Raw genomic sequence first — 15,113 nt, forward strand, 5'->3', positions numbered from 1 at the left:
CCAAGCTAGCAAGTATCTCCGCAAGGAATACAGAGCCTTCTTGGCTAACATCGTAGTAGTGGAGAAGGAAAAGAAAAAGAAGTCGGAAGCCAAAGACGTTCCAGTGGTCCGTCAATTTCCACAGGTGTTCCCTGATGATCTTCCCGGATTACCGCCAAGTCGTGATATCGACTTTCGTATCGACCTCATTCCTGGAGCTAACCCCGTTGCCAAAGCTCCCTATCGACTCGCGCCATCCGAAATGAGGGAACTTTCGAACCAACTCCAGGACCTACTTGAAAAAGGCTTTATTCGCCCGAGCACCTCTCCTTGGGGCGCACCAGTCCTTTTCGTCAAAAAGAAGGATGGGACGTTCAGGATGTGCATCAACTATCGGGAATTGAATAAGTTGACCATCAAGAACCGTTACCCTCTACCTCGCATCGACGATTTGTTTGATCAACTACAAGGTGCTAAGTGTTTCTCGAAGATCGATCTACGTTCAGGCTATCATCAATTGCGCATTCAAGAGGAAGACATCCCCAAAACCGCATTTCGAACTCGTTATGGCCATTATGAATTCGTTGTCATGCCTTTTGGTTTAACCAACGCACCTGCGGTTTTCATGGATCTGATGAATCGCGTGTGTAAGCCATTTCTAGACCGTTTCGTCATCGTGTTCATCGACGATGTCTTGATTTATTCCAAGTCGAAAGCCGAACACGCGCAACATCTACGTTTGGTTCTCGAGCTACTCCAGGGGAATCAACTCTATGCCAAGTTCTCAAAGTTTGAATTCTGGCTGGAGGAGGTTCAGTTTCTGGGTCGCATCTTTAATAGTCAAGGTATTCATGTCGATCCCGCGAAGATTGAAGTAGTTAAGAGCTGGATTACGCCTAAGAACCCGTCTGAAGTCCGTTTATTCCTCGGATTAGCGGGCTATTATCGACGATTTATCGAAGGATTCTCAAAAATCGATGTGCCGCTTACCGCCCTTACTCATAAAGACAAGCCTTTTGTTTGGGGAACTGAACAAGAGTCTGCCTTTCAAACCCTCAAGCATATGCTTTGCAATGCTCCTATTCTCACGTTGCCCGACGGAAACAACGATTTCATTGTCTACTGTGATGCTTCCAACCTTGGTCTTGGTTGCGTTCTCATGCAGCGGGACAAGGTTATAGCTTACGCATCTCGTCAGCTCAAAGTCCACGAGAAGAACTATACAACCCATGATCTCGAGCTAGGCGCAGTTGTTTTTGCATTGAAGATATGGCGACACTACCTGTATGGTACCAAGTGTACGATCTTCACTGATCACAGGAGTTTACAACACATCTTTAATCAGAAAGAACTTAACATGCGTCAACGCCGATGGGTGGAACTTCTTAACGATTACGACTGTGAGATTCGTTATCACCCAGGCAAGGCAAATGTTGTTGCCGACGCGCTCAGCAGACGGAGTTATTTGCTCAGTATTCGCAATACTCAAGCCCAGCATGATCTCGAAACCCTTATCCGCGAAGCCCAACATGCTTGTTTCAATGAACGCACCTTGAAGAAGGAGAGAATCTATCATGATGGAGCCCAGCTTGTGAGCAAATCAGATGGGATCTTCTATTATCTAGATCGAATTTGGATCCCTAAGCGGACCGATTTGCGATAGATTCTAATGGATGAAGCCCACAAATCTCGGTATTCTATTCATCCCGGTGCCGACCTTCGCTACAAGTACTGGTGGCCGGGCATGAAACGGGATATCGCACTCTATGTTGGAAGTTGCCTGACTTGTGCGAGAGTTAAGGCCGAACATCAACGACCTTCTGGCTTACTCGAACAACCGCCAATTCCGATATGGAAGTGGGAGAGTATAGCTATGGATTTCATAACCAAACTTCCGCCCACGCCATCAGGTCACGACAGCATCTGGGTTATAGTTGATCGTTTGACCAAATCAGCCCACTTTTTGCCCATACGGGAAGACTACAAGGTAGAATGACTAGCCCGAATCTACACCGACGAGATCATTTGTAATCATGGTACGCCTCACGACATCATCTCTGACCGTGATGCTCGGTTTACCTCGCGATTGTGGGAAATGTTTCAAGCAGCTCTTGGTACATCGCTTAACCTAAGTACCGCATTCCATCCTCAAACCGACGGACAGACTGAAAGAACGATTCGTACTCTTGAAGACATGCTCCGCGCGTGTGTCATAGACTTCGGTGATAGTTGGAACAAATACCTACCGTTAGTCGAATTCTCGTACAACAATAGCTATCATGCCAGCATACAAATGGCACCATTCGAGGCCTTATATGGAAGAAGATGTCGTTCGCCTATTGTGTGGCACGAGATCGGTCATTCGCAACTAACCGGTCCCGAGCTACTACAAGAAACGACTGACAAAATCCTCCAGATTCGAGACAACTTGTCGAAAGCCCGGGATAGACAAAAAAGTTACGCCGATAGAAGACGCAAGCCCCTTGAATTTGACGTTGGCGACTACGTACTCCTAGAGGTATCACCTTGGAAGGGTGTGGTCAGATTCGGCAAGAAAGGGAAACTAGCGCCTCGATATGTTGGACCTTTTAAGATTTTGGAAAGAATCGGAAAAGTCGCCTACAGACTCGAACTACCGGATGAACTTAGTAACGTCCACCCAACTTTCCATGTGTCGAACCTCCGAAAGTGTCTAGCTGACCATGATCTGATTGTACCTCTCGATGACCTTCAAGTAAACGAAACGCTACACTTCGTGGAAAAGCCTGTCAAAATCATGGATCGCCAAACCAAGCAACTCAGACGCTCGCGCATCCCTATCGTGAAAGTCCGATGGGAAGGCAAACGAGGCGCGAAGTTCACTTAGGAACTCGAAAGCGACATGAGGCTAAGTACCCGCAGTTGTTTAAATGACGATCTGAAGCGAGAATTGGCAAGATCATTCACGGTGCTGTGCAGCTCTCGGCCTAATTTCGAGACGAAATTTCCTAAACAAGGGGAGGCTGTAACACCCCGTGTTTTCGAATGTCAAAGTCAAAGTCAAAGTCCAAGTCAAGATTGACTTCTTTGACTCAATTTAGTTTATTTCATGTTTTTATTAGTTGTATTATGTGGAGTAAGTGTTGTTTGTCACACCCCAACCGATGGCGGAAACATCGAGATGAGACGAACAAATTGCTCAAAACAACATAACACTAAATGTGACAATATAATTTAAATTCAATTTCATAAATGCTAAAATGTCATACATTGTTCAAATAAACAAAACAAGATTCCAACATAGTTTATTTCTAGGTGTGTTTCTAATCCACCCTAACTGGATTCTTGAATTCTTCATCTATCAACCTGCAACATGTATTAAAATAACATCAACAAAAATGTTGGCGAGTATACAAGTTTGATACATAGCATAGTAGAATAAAAGTATAAATACTCATATCCAACACGAATAACATGATCCAAGTTACTACTTTGCCTTTCCCAATAGACTAGCGGGAGGTTAACACGTTCAACTTGTTCAATACGTTCAACTTGTTCAGTACGTTCAACTTGTTCAGTACGTTCAACTTGTTCAGTACGTTCAACTTGTTAAATACGTTCAACTTGTTCAATACGTTCAACTTGTTCAATACGTTCAACTTGTTCAATACGTTCAACTTGCATAGCATAGCATATGAGATTAACAAGCAGCAAAATGTTTCGTGTTTAAATGTGGATAGAGTGTGAATATAACAAGTTTCAAGTGTTGTGTAATTTGAATATGGAATACATGTTGCACCCAAAGTGTTTAAAACGAAAATGGGATCGAGTATACTCACATTGATTGCGTTGCGTTTTCTTGGAAAGCAAGAAGAGATTGTGTTGGATCCAAAAGAGTGGCAACAAGCACAAGAGATTTACCCTATGGTGATTGGGGATTCATTAATTTAGACTGGTAAAGTGATTTATATAATAAAGGAAATTTTGTGTAATTAACGATAATTTATTAATAGAAATTATGAGATTTCTAATTTAAAACAATGGGGACTTTTTAGAAATAAATATAAATTCTGAATATTAGTAAAATTTATTAAGGTATTAAGAATTCTTTCTGAATGAAATAATTTAATAATATATCTGATTTTTATAATAGAAATCCTGTTTAATAATATTAACAATTCTGATATATAAAAGAATTCGATTTTATAATATTGTTCACAAATCTGATTAATACTATTTAAAAATCCTGGTATAATATTAATTATTCTGATTAGTAATTTACCTAGTATGTATATGTATATGCTAGTAATAGGTAATACTAATGAATATATTTCTGATATTAATAAAATAACCCTAGTTAATGTTAATAATATTATTAAAATACTGAATTTGTCTTAGTATAAATATATATGCTGAATTATGAGTAATTTATAATATACAAATATAATAACAATAATAATAATGATAAAAATCTTGATTAATATATGTTAATAATAACAATTTTTGATTAATTAATATCAAATACTAAAAATTCTGATATAAATTATATTACAAATAATATTTCTGAATATAACAATTCTGATTATTTTAAATTGCTAATAACGAGAAATCAGATTAATATATAATAAATTTTGATTAATATATATAAAATAGTGAATCTGGTAATGATATTTATACATATGCATGTAACCGGAATAAAGAAACTGGAAAGACGAGCGAAAGAAGGTTATACCGATCAAGGGACCGTGGTTTCCGTCGAGTTCTCCGGCCGCGACTGACTTCTCCGGCCGTCTTCCTGATCTCCGGCGAAGTACGGTAATTCCGGCGATGGTTACCAGCAGCGATTGAGTGTGAGAGGGGGACGGGATGTTTGTGTTATGATTGTGTGAGGGTTGAGCGGTGTGTTGAGTCGGTTTTTATAGTGTTCACGGATCTCGCGGATTATGGAAATAATCTTGTGATTGATTCGTATATGTGTCTAGGTTCGTGATTGATACCGAAAAAGGAATGCGGAATCACAGTTGTCGGAGGAAAATGGAAAGGTTGTATAAGGTAAGTTGACCGGAGAGGAGAGAAAACGCGTTGCTGCATGTTTCTGTTTTGGCTGTAAGGGTTCAAAAGGAAAACACGTAAACAGCGCATAAATTTCAAATGTTTCCTAAATAGTTTGGATGTGGCATGCCCGGTCGAGTGGTTGAGACGTCGCTTGCGAAGCATAAGGTCGTGAGTTCGAATCCCATAAGGGCCGGTTCCTTAAAGAGGAACCCCCTTTTTGTTTAATTTTTTTGCCACTAACTGAACTAACTGAGTTTTCTAACTCAGTTAGTTGTGACCTTTAGTAAATACTAACCAGGTTTGATTTAACTAAGTTAACTTGAATATTTATAAAGGTTTCACTTAACTAAGTTAGTTTTAACTAACTATTTTAACTAAAAATCAGTTTTTTTTAAATATTAGTTTATTCAATTGTTTAAAATATTAAATTGTTTAATTAATTAATAATAAATATTGTACTTATTTGATTTAACCCAAACTTCTGATAATTTACCGAATTAACGTACGAATTCCCGATTTTCGTCTAGTTTAGGGTAATCTCTTGATAATACTTGTTTCGGGAGCCAATATTAGGATATCTTTCCACTGCTTTTACGTGTTTGACATAGTTTAACGTGTTTTAACATGAAATAACATAACATAGTATTTAAACAAGCATATGATCAAAACGATGCACTTTTTCATTATGATCCAAGTCTCGAAATACAAGATAGGGTAAAAAGAGAGTACAAACGACTGAAATTGGACAGTACAACTGGTAAAGCTATAAATAGCAAGTTCAAAAACGCGGAGCGTTACATTGTTAATCAAAGGAATCGAAGTAATCGAATGTTACCGCTTAACGACTGTGAATAGTAGGAAGTAACAATGCGATAAAGTCAATCAATCAATAATCATGCTAATCGAATCATCATCAAACTCGAAACTCGAATTGTACAAACTTTGGTGTCGTTATACGTGTGTGTGTGCCTTATGTGTTACATGTGCGTGTTTATTTTATGTTACGTGTGGTGCTCAATCGAATCTAAACTCGAACTCAATCGAACTCAATCGAAATCGAATCATGATAATTGGTGGAGAAGAGACAGTGCAAGATGTAGATGCTTGTATGTAGCCCTGTCATTGTCATTCTTTCCACTTTTGGAAACTCTCTGACCGACCAGCTCGTGTTCTTCACCTTTTCTCAGCTTTCTCTCAATCCCGGTAAGATTTCATCCTAAATCTTGTATGTTTTAGATCTATGCACACTCCTACACCTTTCTATCTTTCAAATCTTAACTTTTAACCATGAAATCATCAAGAAACAAGCATTCAAGGATGATGTCATCATGGTGTTCTTGAAGAACTTCATGTTTTGGACTCAATCCACCAAGAATAGCTTAGATCTAACCGATTTCCACATATACAAACAAGGATCCATCCTAGATCTAAACATTTACACGATATAAAGGATTGAAAGATGGATTTTCCAACTTTCTTTCAACTCTTTTACACTCAGTGCCTTCAAACCGGTAGAAACGGAGCTTGAGCCAACTCACAAATCATTCTAATTGTTGTGTGGTTCAAGATTCGGATTCTATCTACGAGGTTCACCGATTTCGGGTTAAACTATAAACTCCGTTCCGAACCGTTCACCGGCCGGACTTGGGTGATTCCTGTCCGAGCAGGAGAAACAAGTAAGAACGAAGGTTCCATGGTCCAACTCGTTGTCAAAATACTTCGATATAACGTCAAACCATCAGAACAGCCAAGTGTTAGACGAACAGGCCGACCAGGTCAGGATGCTGACCGATCGGACAGGTTGTTCGAACGAACAGTCCAGCCGATCGGACATGTCAGCCGATCGACCTGGCCAGCCGATCGGCTAGCACATGGCCCCACACTTTGACAATTTCATGAAGTCTAGTATTGAACGAAGTGCTGTTCGATCGAACTACGGTTTGGGTTGAATCTCTCTTCGGATCATGAGATACTATGCTTCAACACTTAATCGATTTCCAACTCGTTCGACGTATTGGAGTGCCACCCGATCGAACATGCTGTCCGATCAGGTGATATCCTGCTAAGGACTTATTACTGAAGTACCTAACCGATCGGTTAAGCCATCTGATCGAACGGCCCGTTCGATCGATCGACCTGAAAGGTAAGGACACTTCAATGTTCTCAAATACTACAACGAAAACTTCAAAAGGTAAAGCCATCATACACAAACACATCCTACTCAAAGGAAGAAACAATCCACTCGAACAGCCCAATCGATCGAACCTACCGACCGAACAGGCTGTCCGTTCGGACTGTCAAACCGAACGAACAACCCGCCCGATCGAACCTACCGTTCGATCGACCAGGCTGTTCAACCCATCAACATTTGTATTTGTTTACGCGTTACTCATCGTTATATTATCGAACTATTTAGGCTAACCCTACTCTCAAGCGCTCCTTTCAATCCATCAATCGCTGTGAGTATACTCGAACCCTTTTTGTTTTAGCACTTTTGGGTGTTACATACGTTACTTATCTAAATCACAATCGAACACACTACTCAAATATTTAAACGCTAACCGTTCTGCGTGTATTACGTGACTAAATGAATGCTTGTTGTTATGTTTACACGTGGAATGCTATCTACCTGCCTTAACGACGATAGTACTATAGTTTAGACTTAGCACCCATTCACACGGGGGTTGTTAAGGACAATTACTTGTATGGATTACGGTGGTATTCATGTATTGCGAACTGCCTCGGGCAGTCAACCCGCAGTCATTGGTATCGATAGTTCCATGTCGATAATTAACATGCTTCGTTTTCCTCTGTGTACGTGCTGGTTATGCGTAAACTATTTCGAATTCTATATACTATTATCAAACTTGTATGCTCACCTTTACATTTTATGTATTGACTTTATTTTAACGTATGTGACAGGCAATTAGGATGCTTATCTGCTAGGAAGGCGAGCTTAGAATAAGCGTCTAGAGCATAGTTGTCTGTAGATCTTGCAGATCGAGTCTCTAGAAGCATTTGAACAATATTTATATTTGAATCTGAGTTGTCGGAACAGAACATTTGACTAGTTGTTATCTGTAATAATTTGTTTTTACTATTTGGGATACGGTATGGGACGTATTAATTAAACTAAATAGTAATGATAGTTGTTGTGGAAACTTCTGGACAATCTGTTTCGCTCAGTGCCATGCCCCGATGATTCCGCCATCGGTTGGGGTGTGACAGTTGGTGAGAGGATAGAGCGGGCTGGAGCTATTGTGTCGGCTCAGGATCGTTCCAGTCGGGTAATCCTTCACAGAAAAGCCAAAAGGGTTTTTAATTCAACAGAAACATAGTTATCTTTGGTAAATTGTTTTACCGAAATAAGGTTTTTAACTATGTTGGGGGAATATAGTATGTTTTTAAGTTGTAAATGTTTGGTGGAGTGGGTAAGGGTACTGTTACCCGATCCATGGATGGGCATGCGATTACCATAACCGACAAAAATAAATTTAATAGGACAATTTTCATTAGGATTAGTTAGCATAGCTGAGTTGCTAGTGATGTGAGATGACGCTCCAGTATCCATGTGCCATTGCCCGAAAGCAATCTCAGCTCCATCAATAGCTAAGGCTTGAAATGCATCCTCCAGGTGTGCGGGATCCAAAGGGTTAAGTTTAGTAAGATGAGCCTGAGGACCAGGTGGTGGATTGGGCTGAGCCTGAGTAGGGGGAGCCTGGTGCTGCTGTGGGGCATCAGTTGGGCCGTAAGACCATGGAGAGGCCCAGCCCGGTTGAGTTGGGTGTGGGCAGGGAGGCATGAACCACTAAGCCGGCGGCTGAGTGGGCTGGGTCGGCCACCACATGGGCCACGAAGGCTGTGAAGAGGGCTGATTTGGCCTGTTTTGATTGGGCTGATTGGATCTGTTCTGGTTTTGTGATGAGCCACCACGGTTGGAGCGACCACCACCACGATTTTGAGAAGGGCGGCGGTTGTTGGATGGAGGAGGAGCATCTTGAGTGGCAGCCATGACAGCAGGGGTGGAGAGAGAATTACGAGCCTGTTGTCGTTGAAGATCATTCCGAAGCATGTGACAAGCGTCTTCCCACGAAGGTAATTGTTGATTGATTAGGGATGACAATCGAACCCGAAACCCGACACATCTAGGACGGGTTTGGGGTCAGTTAATCGGGTTTGGGACTTGTTTTTTTTTTTTTTTGCGGGTTTGGGATTGGTTTGGGATTTGGTGATATATCCGTTTACCCGACCCAATTACCCGATAAAGTAAACCCGTTTACCCGATTATATACCCGATATAATTTCTTTTATATTTTTAAATATGTAAATATATAATACATCATTTTTTCTATACACATAGGTATTTTATCCCGTATACACTATAATAAATAATTAAATGTTATACAAAATAAATAAAAAAACACCAATTTAGTAAATAATTTTTAAAAAAATACCATTTTTGTAAATAATTTCTTCACTAATACTAGTTTAGAAAAAAAAAAACCTCATAATAAATGTATGCATGAATTGCAAAGAGACGTCACTAGTACAAAATTGAGCAAAAGATGCTATGGGTATTTTCAAAAGATGCGGTTCCCCTCTCTAACCGCATCTTATGGATGCTTTAAAAAAGATTTGTTTGTTTTAAAAAAAAAAGCATGGGCCAAAAGATGCGGTTTTTATGTAACCACATCTTATGGGTGTTTTAAAAAAGATCAAAAGCCAAAAGATGCGGTACTAGAACCGCATCTTTTGATATAACAGTAATAAACAAAAACTAATAATAAAAAATAGTATTAAGTAAATTCTATAATTAAATAAAAACTAATTATAAAAATAAGTATATAGTAATACGATTGATTTTTTTATTCATGATATTACATAACAAAATATAAAAAAAAAAGTTTTGATATATAGTATTCTATACCTATATCAATTTGCAACATAACTAAGAAACATGAGATTAACGGTGACGACATTTATACTTGATTATTCTGCCCAAAATCCAAAACGCTTCAAGTTAATTGTTAAGTGTTGGTATTGGTGATGAACCAACATGATACCATCTAAACTAAATATCAGTATTAATTAGGTTACGACCGAGCATCGGTACGCGTATCAATACAAACACTCGCGCGTAGCGCGAGCTAATTCACTTGTTGATAATTAATAATAATAAACAAGTAATTTTCTTAGGATAACCAAATTAGTTTTTTCACGATTACAAATATTTATTTTTTATTTATTCATTTATTGTGTATACATGTACGTACTTATATATTAATATGTATTATGTATGTATATATATATATATATATATATATATATATATATATATATATATATATATATATATATATGTTAGCGTAGGGTAGGGTTCCAGCGTGAACAACCTCCCAAGAGTGAACTGCGTGAACAGATATGGACCCTTGATTTCCTTTTTATTTGTTAAGGGTAGGATTGTAATTATATAAAAAATTAGATTTAAATCATTATTTTAATAATTGAATTAAGTTACATCTTTCCTAATTTAAATTCATTATCCACATTATGTTTATTTATTAATATGATAATTATCAAAACAAACAATAAATCACCAGATTTCAATTTTAATTTTAATTTTTATTTCAGATTTCATCACCAGAATTCAAATTTGATTTTTAAGATCCACGTAACCTTCATATTTCAACCGTATACACATGTGTACTTGGATATAAATAGAACAGTACACATGTGTACGCAGTATGGTACATATGTGTACACTAATTCACAGGTGTACATCAATATTTAATACAAAAAAAATTCGAAGATATCATAAAAACAGACGATATACACATGTGTACATCACATTAAAAAAGGGGCAAAATCAGAATACACATGTGTACATCGCATTTAAACAAATAATCATTTTAATAATTGAATTAAGTTACATCTTTCCTAATCTTTGATTTGAATTTGTGAGAGATTTATGCAATCAATTTAAGAGGATAATTGATTACTTGATTTGAGAGAGATTTATGCAATCAATTTAAGATTGAAATTACACATATACCCTTTTTGTATTTAATTAAATGGAAAAAATTAACCAAATAATTACCATCATGCCACTCACTTTAATCTCAAGAGCATAAAAATCAAGGGCCCAGATCAGTTCACGCAGTTCACTCTTAGGATTTTGTTCACGTTTGAACCTAAATCCTGTTAGCGTATGTATATGTGTACATATCGATGTATCGTTAAATGATTAATAAAATAAGGTTTAATCATATATCAACAATCACGTGCATGTCGCTTAAACATAGAGCGGTAATGGTCAACTAAGGTTGTTCATGCTACATTTTTATCAATGAAGGTCGTTTAGGATGATTGATATGTCAATTAGGGACAATGGTGCTCAAATAAGGTTGTTTTTCTCCGTTTTTGTCAATGAAGGGATTTAAGGATCATCAGTGGTTTATTAGGATGATTAATGGACCAATAAGGCCACTAATCGTCAACTAGGGTTGTTCATGCTAGGTTAGTGTCAATGAAGCTTGTTTAGGATAATTAATGGTTGATTAGGATGATTGATAGATCCATTAGAACATGGTGGTCAACTAGGGTTGTTCATGCTACATTTTAGTTAATGAAGGACATTTAGGATGATTAGTAGTCCATTAGGATGATTGATAAATTAATTAGGGGTAGTGGTGGTCAACTAGGGTTGTTCATGTTCCATCATTGTCAACGAAGTGTGTTCAAGATGATCATTGGTCTCTTAGGATGATTGATGGGCCAATTAGGGTCAGTAATGGTCAACTAGGGTTGTTCATGCTATATTAGTGTCAATGAAGGCAGTTTAGGATTATTAATGGTCCATTATAATGATTGATAGATCAGTTAGGGACAATGGTGGTAAGCTAGGGTTATTGATGCTACATTTTTGTTAATGAAGCTCGTTTACGATGATTAGTGGTCCATTAGGATAATTGATAGGTCAATTAGGGCCAATGGCGGTCAACTAGTGTTGTTCATGTTCCATTATTGTCAACGACTGGCGTTTAGGGTGATTAATGGTCCACTAGGATAGTTAATGGGCCAATTAGGGTCAGTGATGGTTAACTCCTTCGATTTCTAACCAATGATTTTAGTTATTGTTTTATTTCAATATATTGTAAGTAAAATAATTCGACCTAAAGGAGCCAAGCTAACGAGTGGGCAAAACCAAGATCCGCCAAGCTAGCTTGGCTCAGTTTCAAACCGAGCCAAATCAAACGAGTTTTTTTCCCGAGCAAACTTCGAGCCACGAGCTTTTTGAACAACCGTACTTCAGTTTATCCATTTATTTTCTATCTTTTATAAACAGTTTATAATATACCATATATATTACAAGCTTTAATAGTATTTTTAATAGTTTTATATTTATATCAAAATATTATTTTACCTTGATAAAAATAACTTTTATTTTGATTTCCCTCTATCAATTTTTTGAAAACAACATTTCCCCCTAAAAGTTATTCATTTCTCTTTTAAACTTTTGCTTCCCTCCACTAGGTAGGTTCCAAATCAACCTCAATAGAAAATTATCGAAAAAAATATGCTTTCCATCAAACCTAACTGCAGTCCGCAAGAACTATATGATTCAAGAACATCAGACGGCGATTGCGAGAATGGGTTGTGACGATTCAGAAATATCAGGCGGCCATCGATTCCCAACCGAATTGTTTCTCCTATCTCTCTGCGAACACTCATCAGGTGAACTCCTGGACAGCCTTCTTCTTTCGATCACATTCAACTTTTCTTTATGAATTCAAGTTTCTCATTTATTGCCGCTTCAGTTCTCATTAGGTATCTCATCACGATTAAGCATAAGGTGGATTGACTCTCTCATGAGATTCCCATTTTAATTTCGTGGTTAGGGTTTCTTAATTTGGTGTTTGAATTTCCTAGGATGATATTTTTTAGGTCCCTTTTGAGCGATTTTTAGCTATTCTTGTTTAATTAGTTAAGTTTAGTATACACATGAATTATTTTGTGTGTTGTTTTCTGTATTTTTTTATTGTTTGATAATTGACCCTTACATTAATTTTTAACTATTATGCCTTGTTCTGCAGTTATCAATGGCAGCCTCTAAGCTTGATAGAAGATCATTAAGAAGTGGGTGAAGTAACTAAAGAGGCCCGAAAGTGACTGGAAAATATGTTAGTGTACATTTTGCTGATTTAATCATTACTCATTTGATAACAAGTTTGTTCCTTTAACACTGTGACACAATCCTGTAAAAGTATTTATGGGGAGTCAGTTATTTTGCTGTTAAAGCTTGTGATATTTGCAGAATTATATGGTTAGTAGGCCACAATATAGTTCACATTTTGCATTCTTATAAAGAGAAAAAAATACTTGTTTTGGTGTTCTGTGCTGCAAATATTGTATTGGAATTAGTTGGAAGATATGGTGAGTTGTTGACTTTGGAGTTCTTGAACTGTGAAGATTCTCCTTAGGAAGATATTGCTTGTGACTTTGGAAAACCGGACGCCTTCTTAAGCAAAATCACCTTCAACTTTTGGCAAAGCTGGTTATATTATTCTTGCAAGTAATTATCTGTAACTTAATTCTTTGTTTTTACTTTCGTATTTAGAACAGTTTTCTATGTTTTTGTTGGAAGGATTTTTACATTGAAGTTATGTTTGACAAATCCAAATTTGAAGTTGATACCAACAGAGATGCATCAGATAATGGGACAAGGAGGTATTAAATGGAATATTGGACAACTTGCAACAGGTTAAATTAAATGGTATGAAATGTTATTTATGCATAACTTTTGATTGTTGATTCTAAAGATAATATTGAGGAAACCACTATTTTAATGCAAGTCGGGCATTAAATTAACACGATAGGTGGCAGAGACGCGAAGGACAACACCAGGGGAGCTAAGAAGAGATGCGGAGGACAATACCAGGGGAGGTAACTTGTATTTTTTCAAGTTAATCTTTTTTTTGTGGGGTGGGGTGGGGGGGGGTATTCGTGTATGGGACTTTTGCGTTCGTTCTCTCTTTTTTTTTTTTAAAAAAAATTTCAACTCAAATTGAAATACATGAATTTGATCTGAATATGAATTATATTACCACGCCTGAATTTTTAAATCTAGCAGCCAACTACAAAAATCTCTACCAGTAGCAACGTTTTACTTGATTACTAGTTTAGAAGGTTATTTTAGTTGTTTTGTCTTTTTTTGTTTACTTATTTTAGTTAATAATTTATAGTAACAGTAATCAGTTTTTGTTGTTTAAATAAAAGTCAAATAAACTAAAAGATATACAAATATGCAGATAGCAACAACTTGACCTCCAAAACTTGTAATTATATAAGAAATTAGTTCATAGTATCTTGCTTGTTTTAACCTGTATGCTGCAGTATGTATTATTACCAGTGATGGATTATGGTCATGTTTGTTTGTTTGATGTACACCAAGTGCTTGATGAATTGCATAAATGAACTTTTTTATTTGAACGCTATATTTGTTGCCTTTTGTTTTAACGTTTAAAAACTTTTGTTTAGTATACATTTCTCCGTGTATCCATTTATAGTGTTTAAGCTTCATTATATTAATGTAACGTTATGTTTTGTTAGGCAATTTCTACTTTTCCAGTTGTAAGTAAGATGTGAAGACGTTGGTTTGGGTTGCAAGTATGAAGACATCGGTTCCGAAAGTTATTGTATATCACTTTCATCTTTAGAGATATGTCTTTGCGTTACTTTGAAACTTTTGCAATTTTGTGTTACTTTGAAACCTTTTGTAATTTATATTCTTGGGTTAATTTATATTGGTTTTAATTTAATATAGTTTTTTTTTGTAAATTTTATTTTCATTTTTAGTTAATTTGTCTATAATAAGAAATTATTAGAAATATTTAACAAAATTCTCTAAAAAATGAACCAAAAAATATATTTTCGTTTAAACACCAAGAGATGCGGTTCTAAAACCGCATCGCTTGAATATATTGGGAAAAAATAGTTTTTGCTTAAATTATCAAAAGATGCGGGTCTAGAACCGCATCTCTTAGAACCGCATCATTTGGCTTATAGCTATAAAATGCTATGCCATATGATGCGGGTCTAGA

At 36.9% G+C, this 15,113-nt stretch overlaps 1 long non-coding RNA gene across 4 annotated transcripts; it reads left to right on the top strand.

Annotated features, from left to right (window-relative positions):
• Positions 1-12,473: 12,473 nt before the first annotated feature.
• LOC110929147 lies at positions 12,474-14,835 on the top strand. Of its 4 annotated transcripts, none has more exons than XR_002586864.2 (6): positions 12,474-12,747; positions 12,831-12,906; positions 13,107-13,585; positions 13,701-13,786; positions 13,890-13,956; positions 14,623-14,835. It is a non-coding gene; the product is annotated as an uncharacterized LOC110929147 (long non-coding RNA). The 4 variants fall into 4 exon arrangements; XR_002586862.2 differs by lacking the exon at positions 12,831-12,906 and having other exon boundaries at positions 12,479-12,747; positions 13,107-13,336; positions 13,483-13,585; XR_002586863.2 differs by lacking the exon at positions 12,831-12,906 and having other exon boundaries at positions 12,481-12,747; positions 13,107-13,193; positions 13,483-13,585.
• Positions 14,836-15,113: the final 278 nt, after the last annotated feature.

This window comes from Helianthus annuus, chromosome 3 (assembly GCF_002127325.2).
Source record: "Helianthus annuus cultivar XRQ/B chromosome 3, HanXRQr2.0-SUNRISE, whole genome shotgun sequence".
Lineage (NCBI taxonomy): Eukaryota > Viridiplantae > Streptophyta > Magnoliopsida > Asterales > Asteraceae > Helianthus > Helianthus annuus.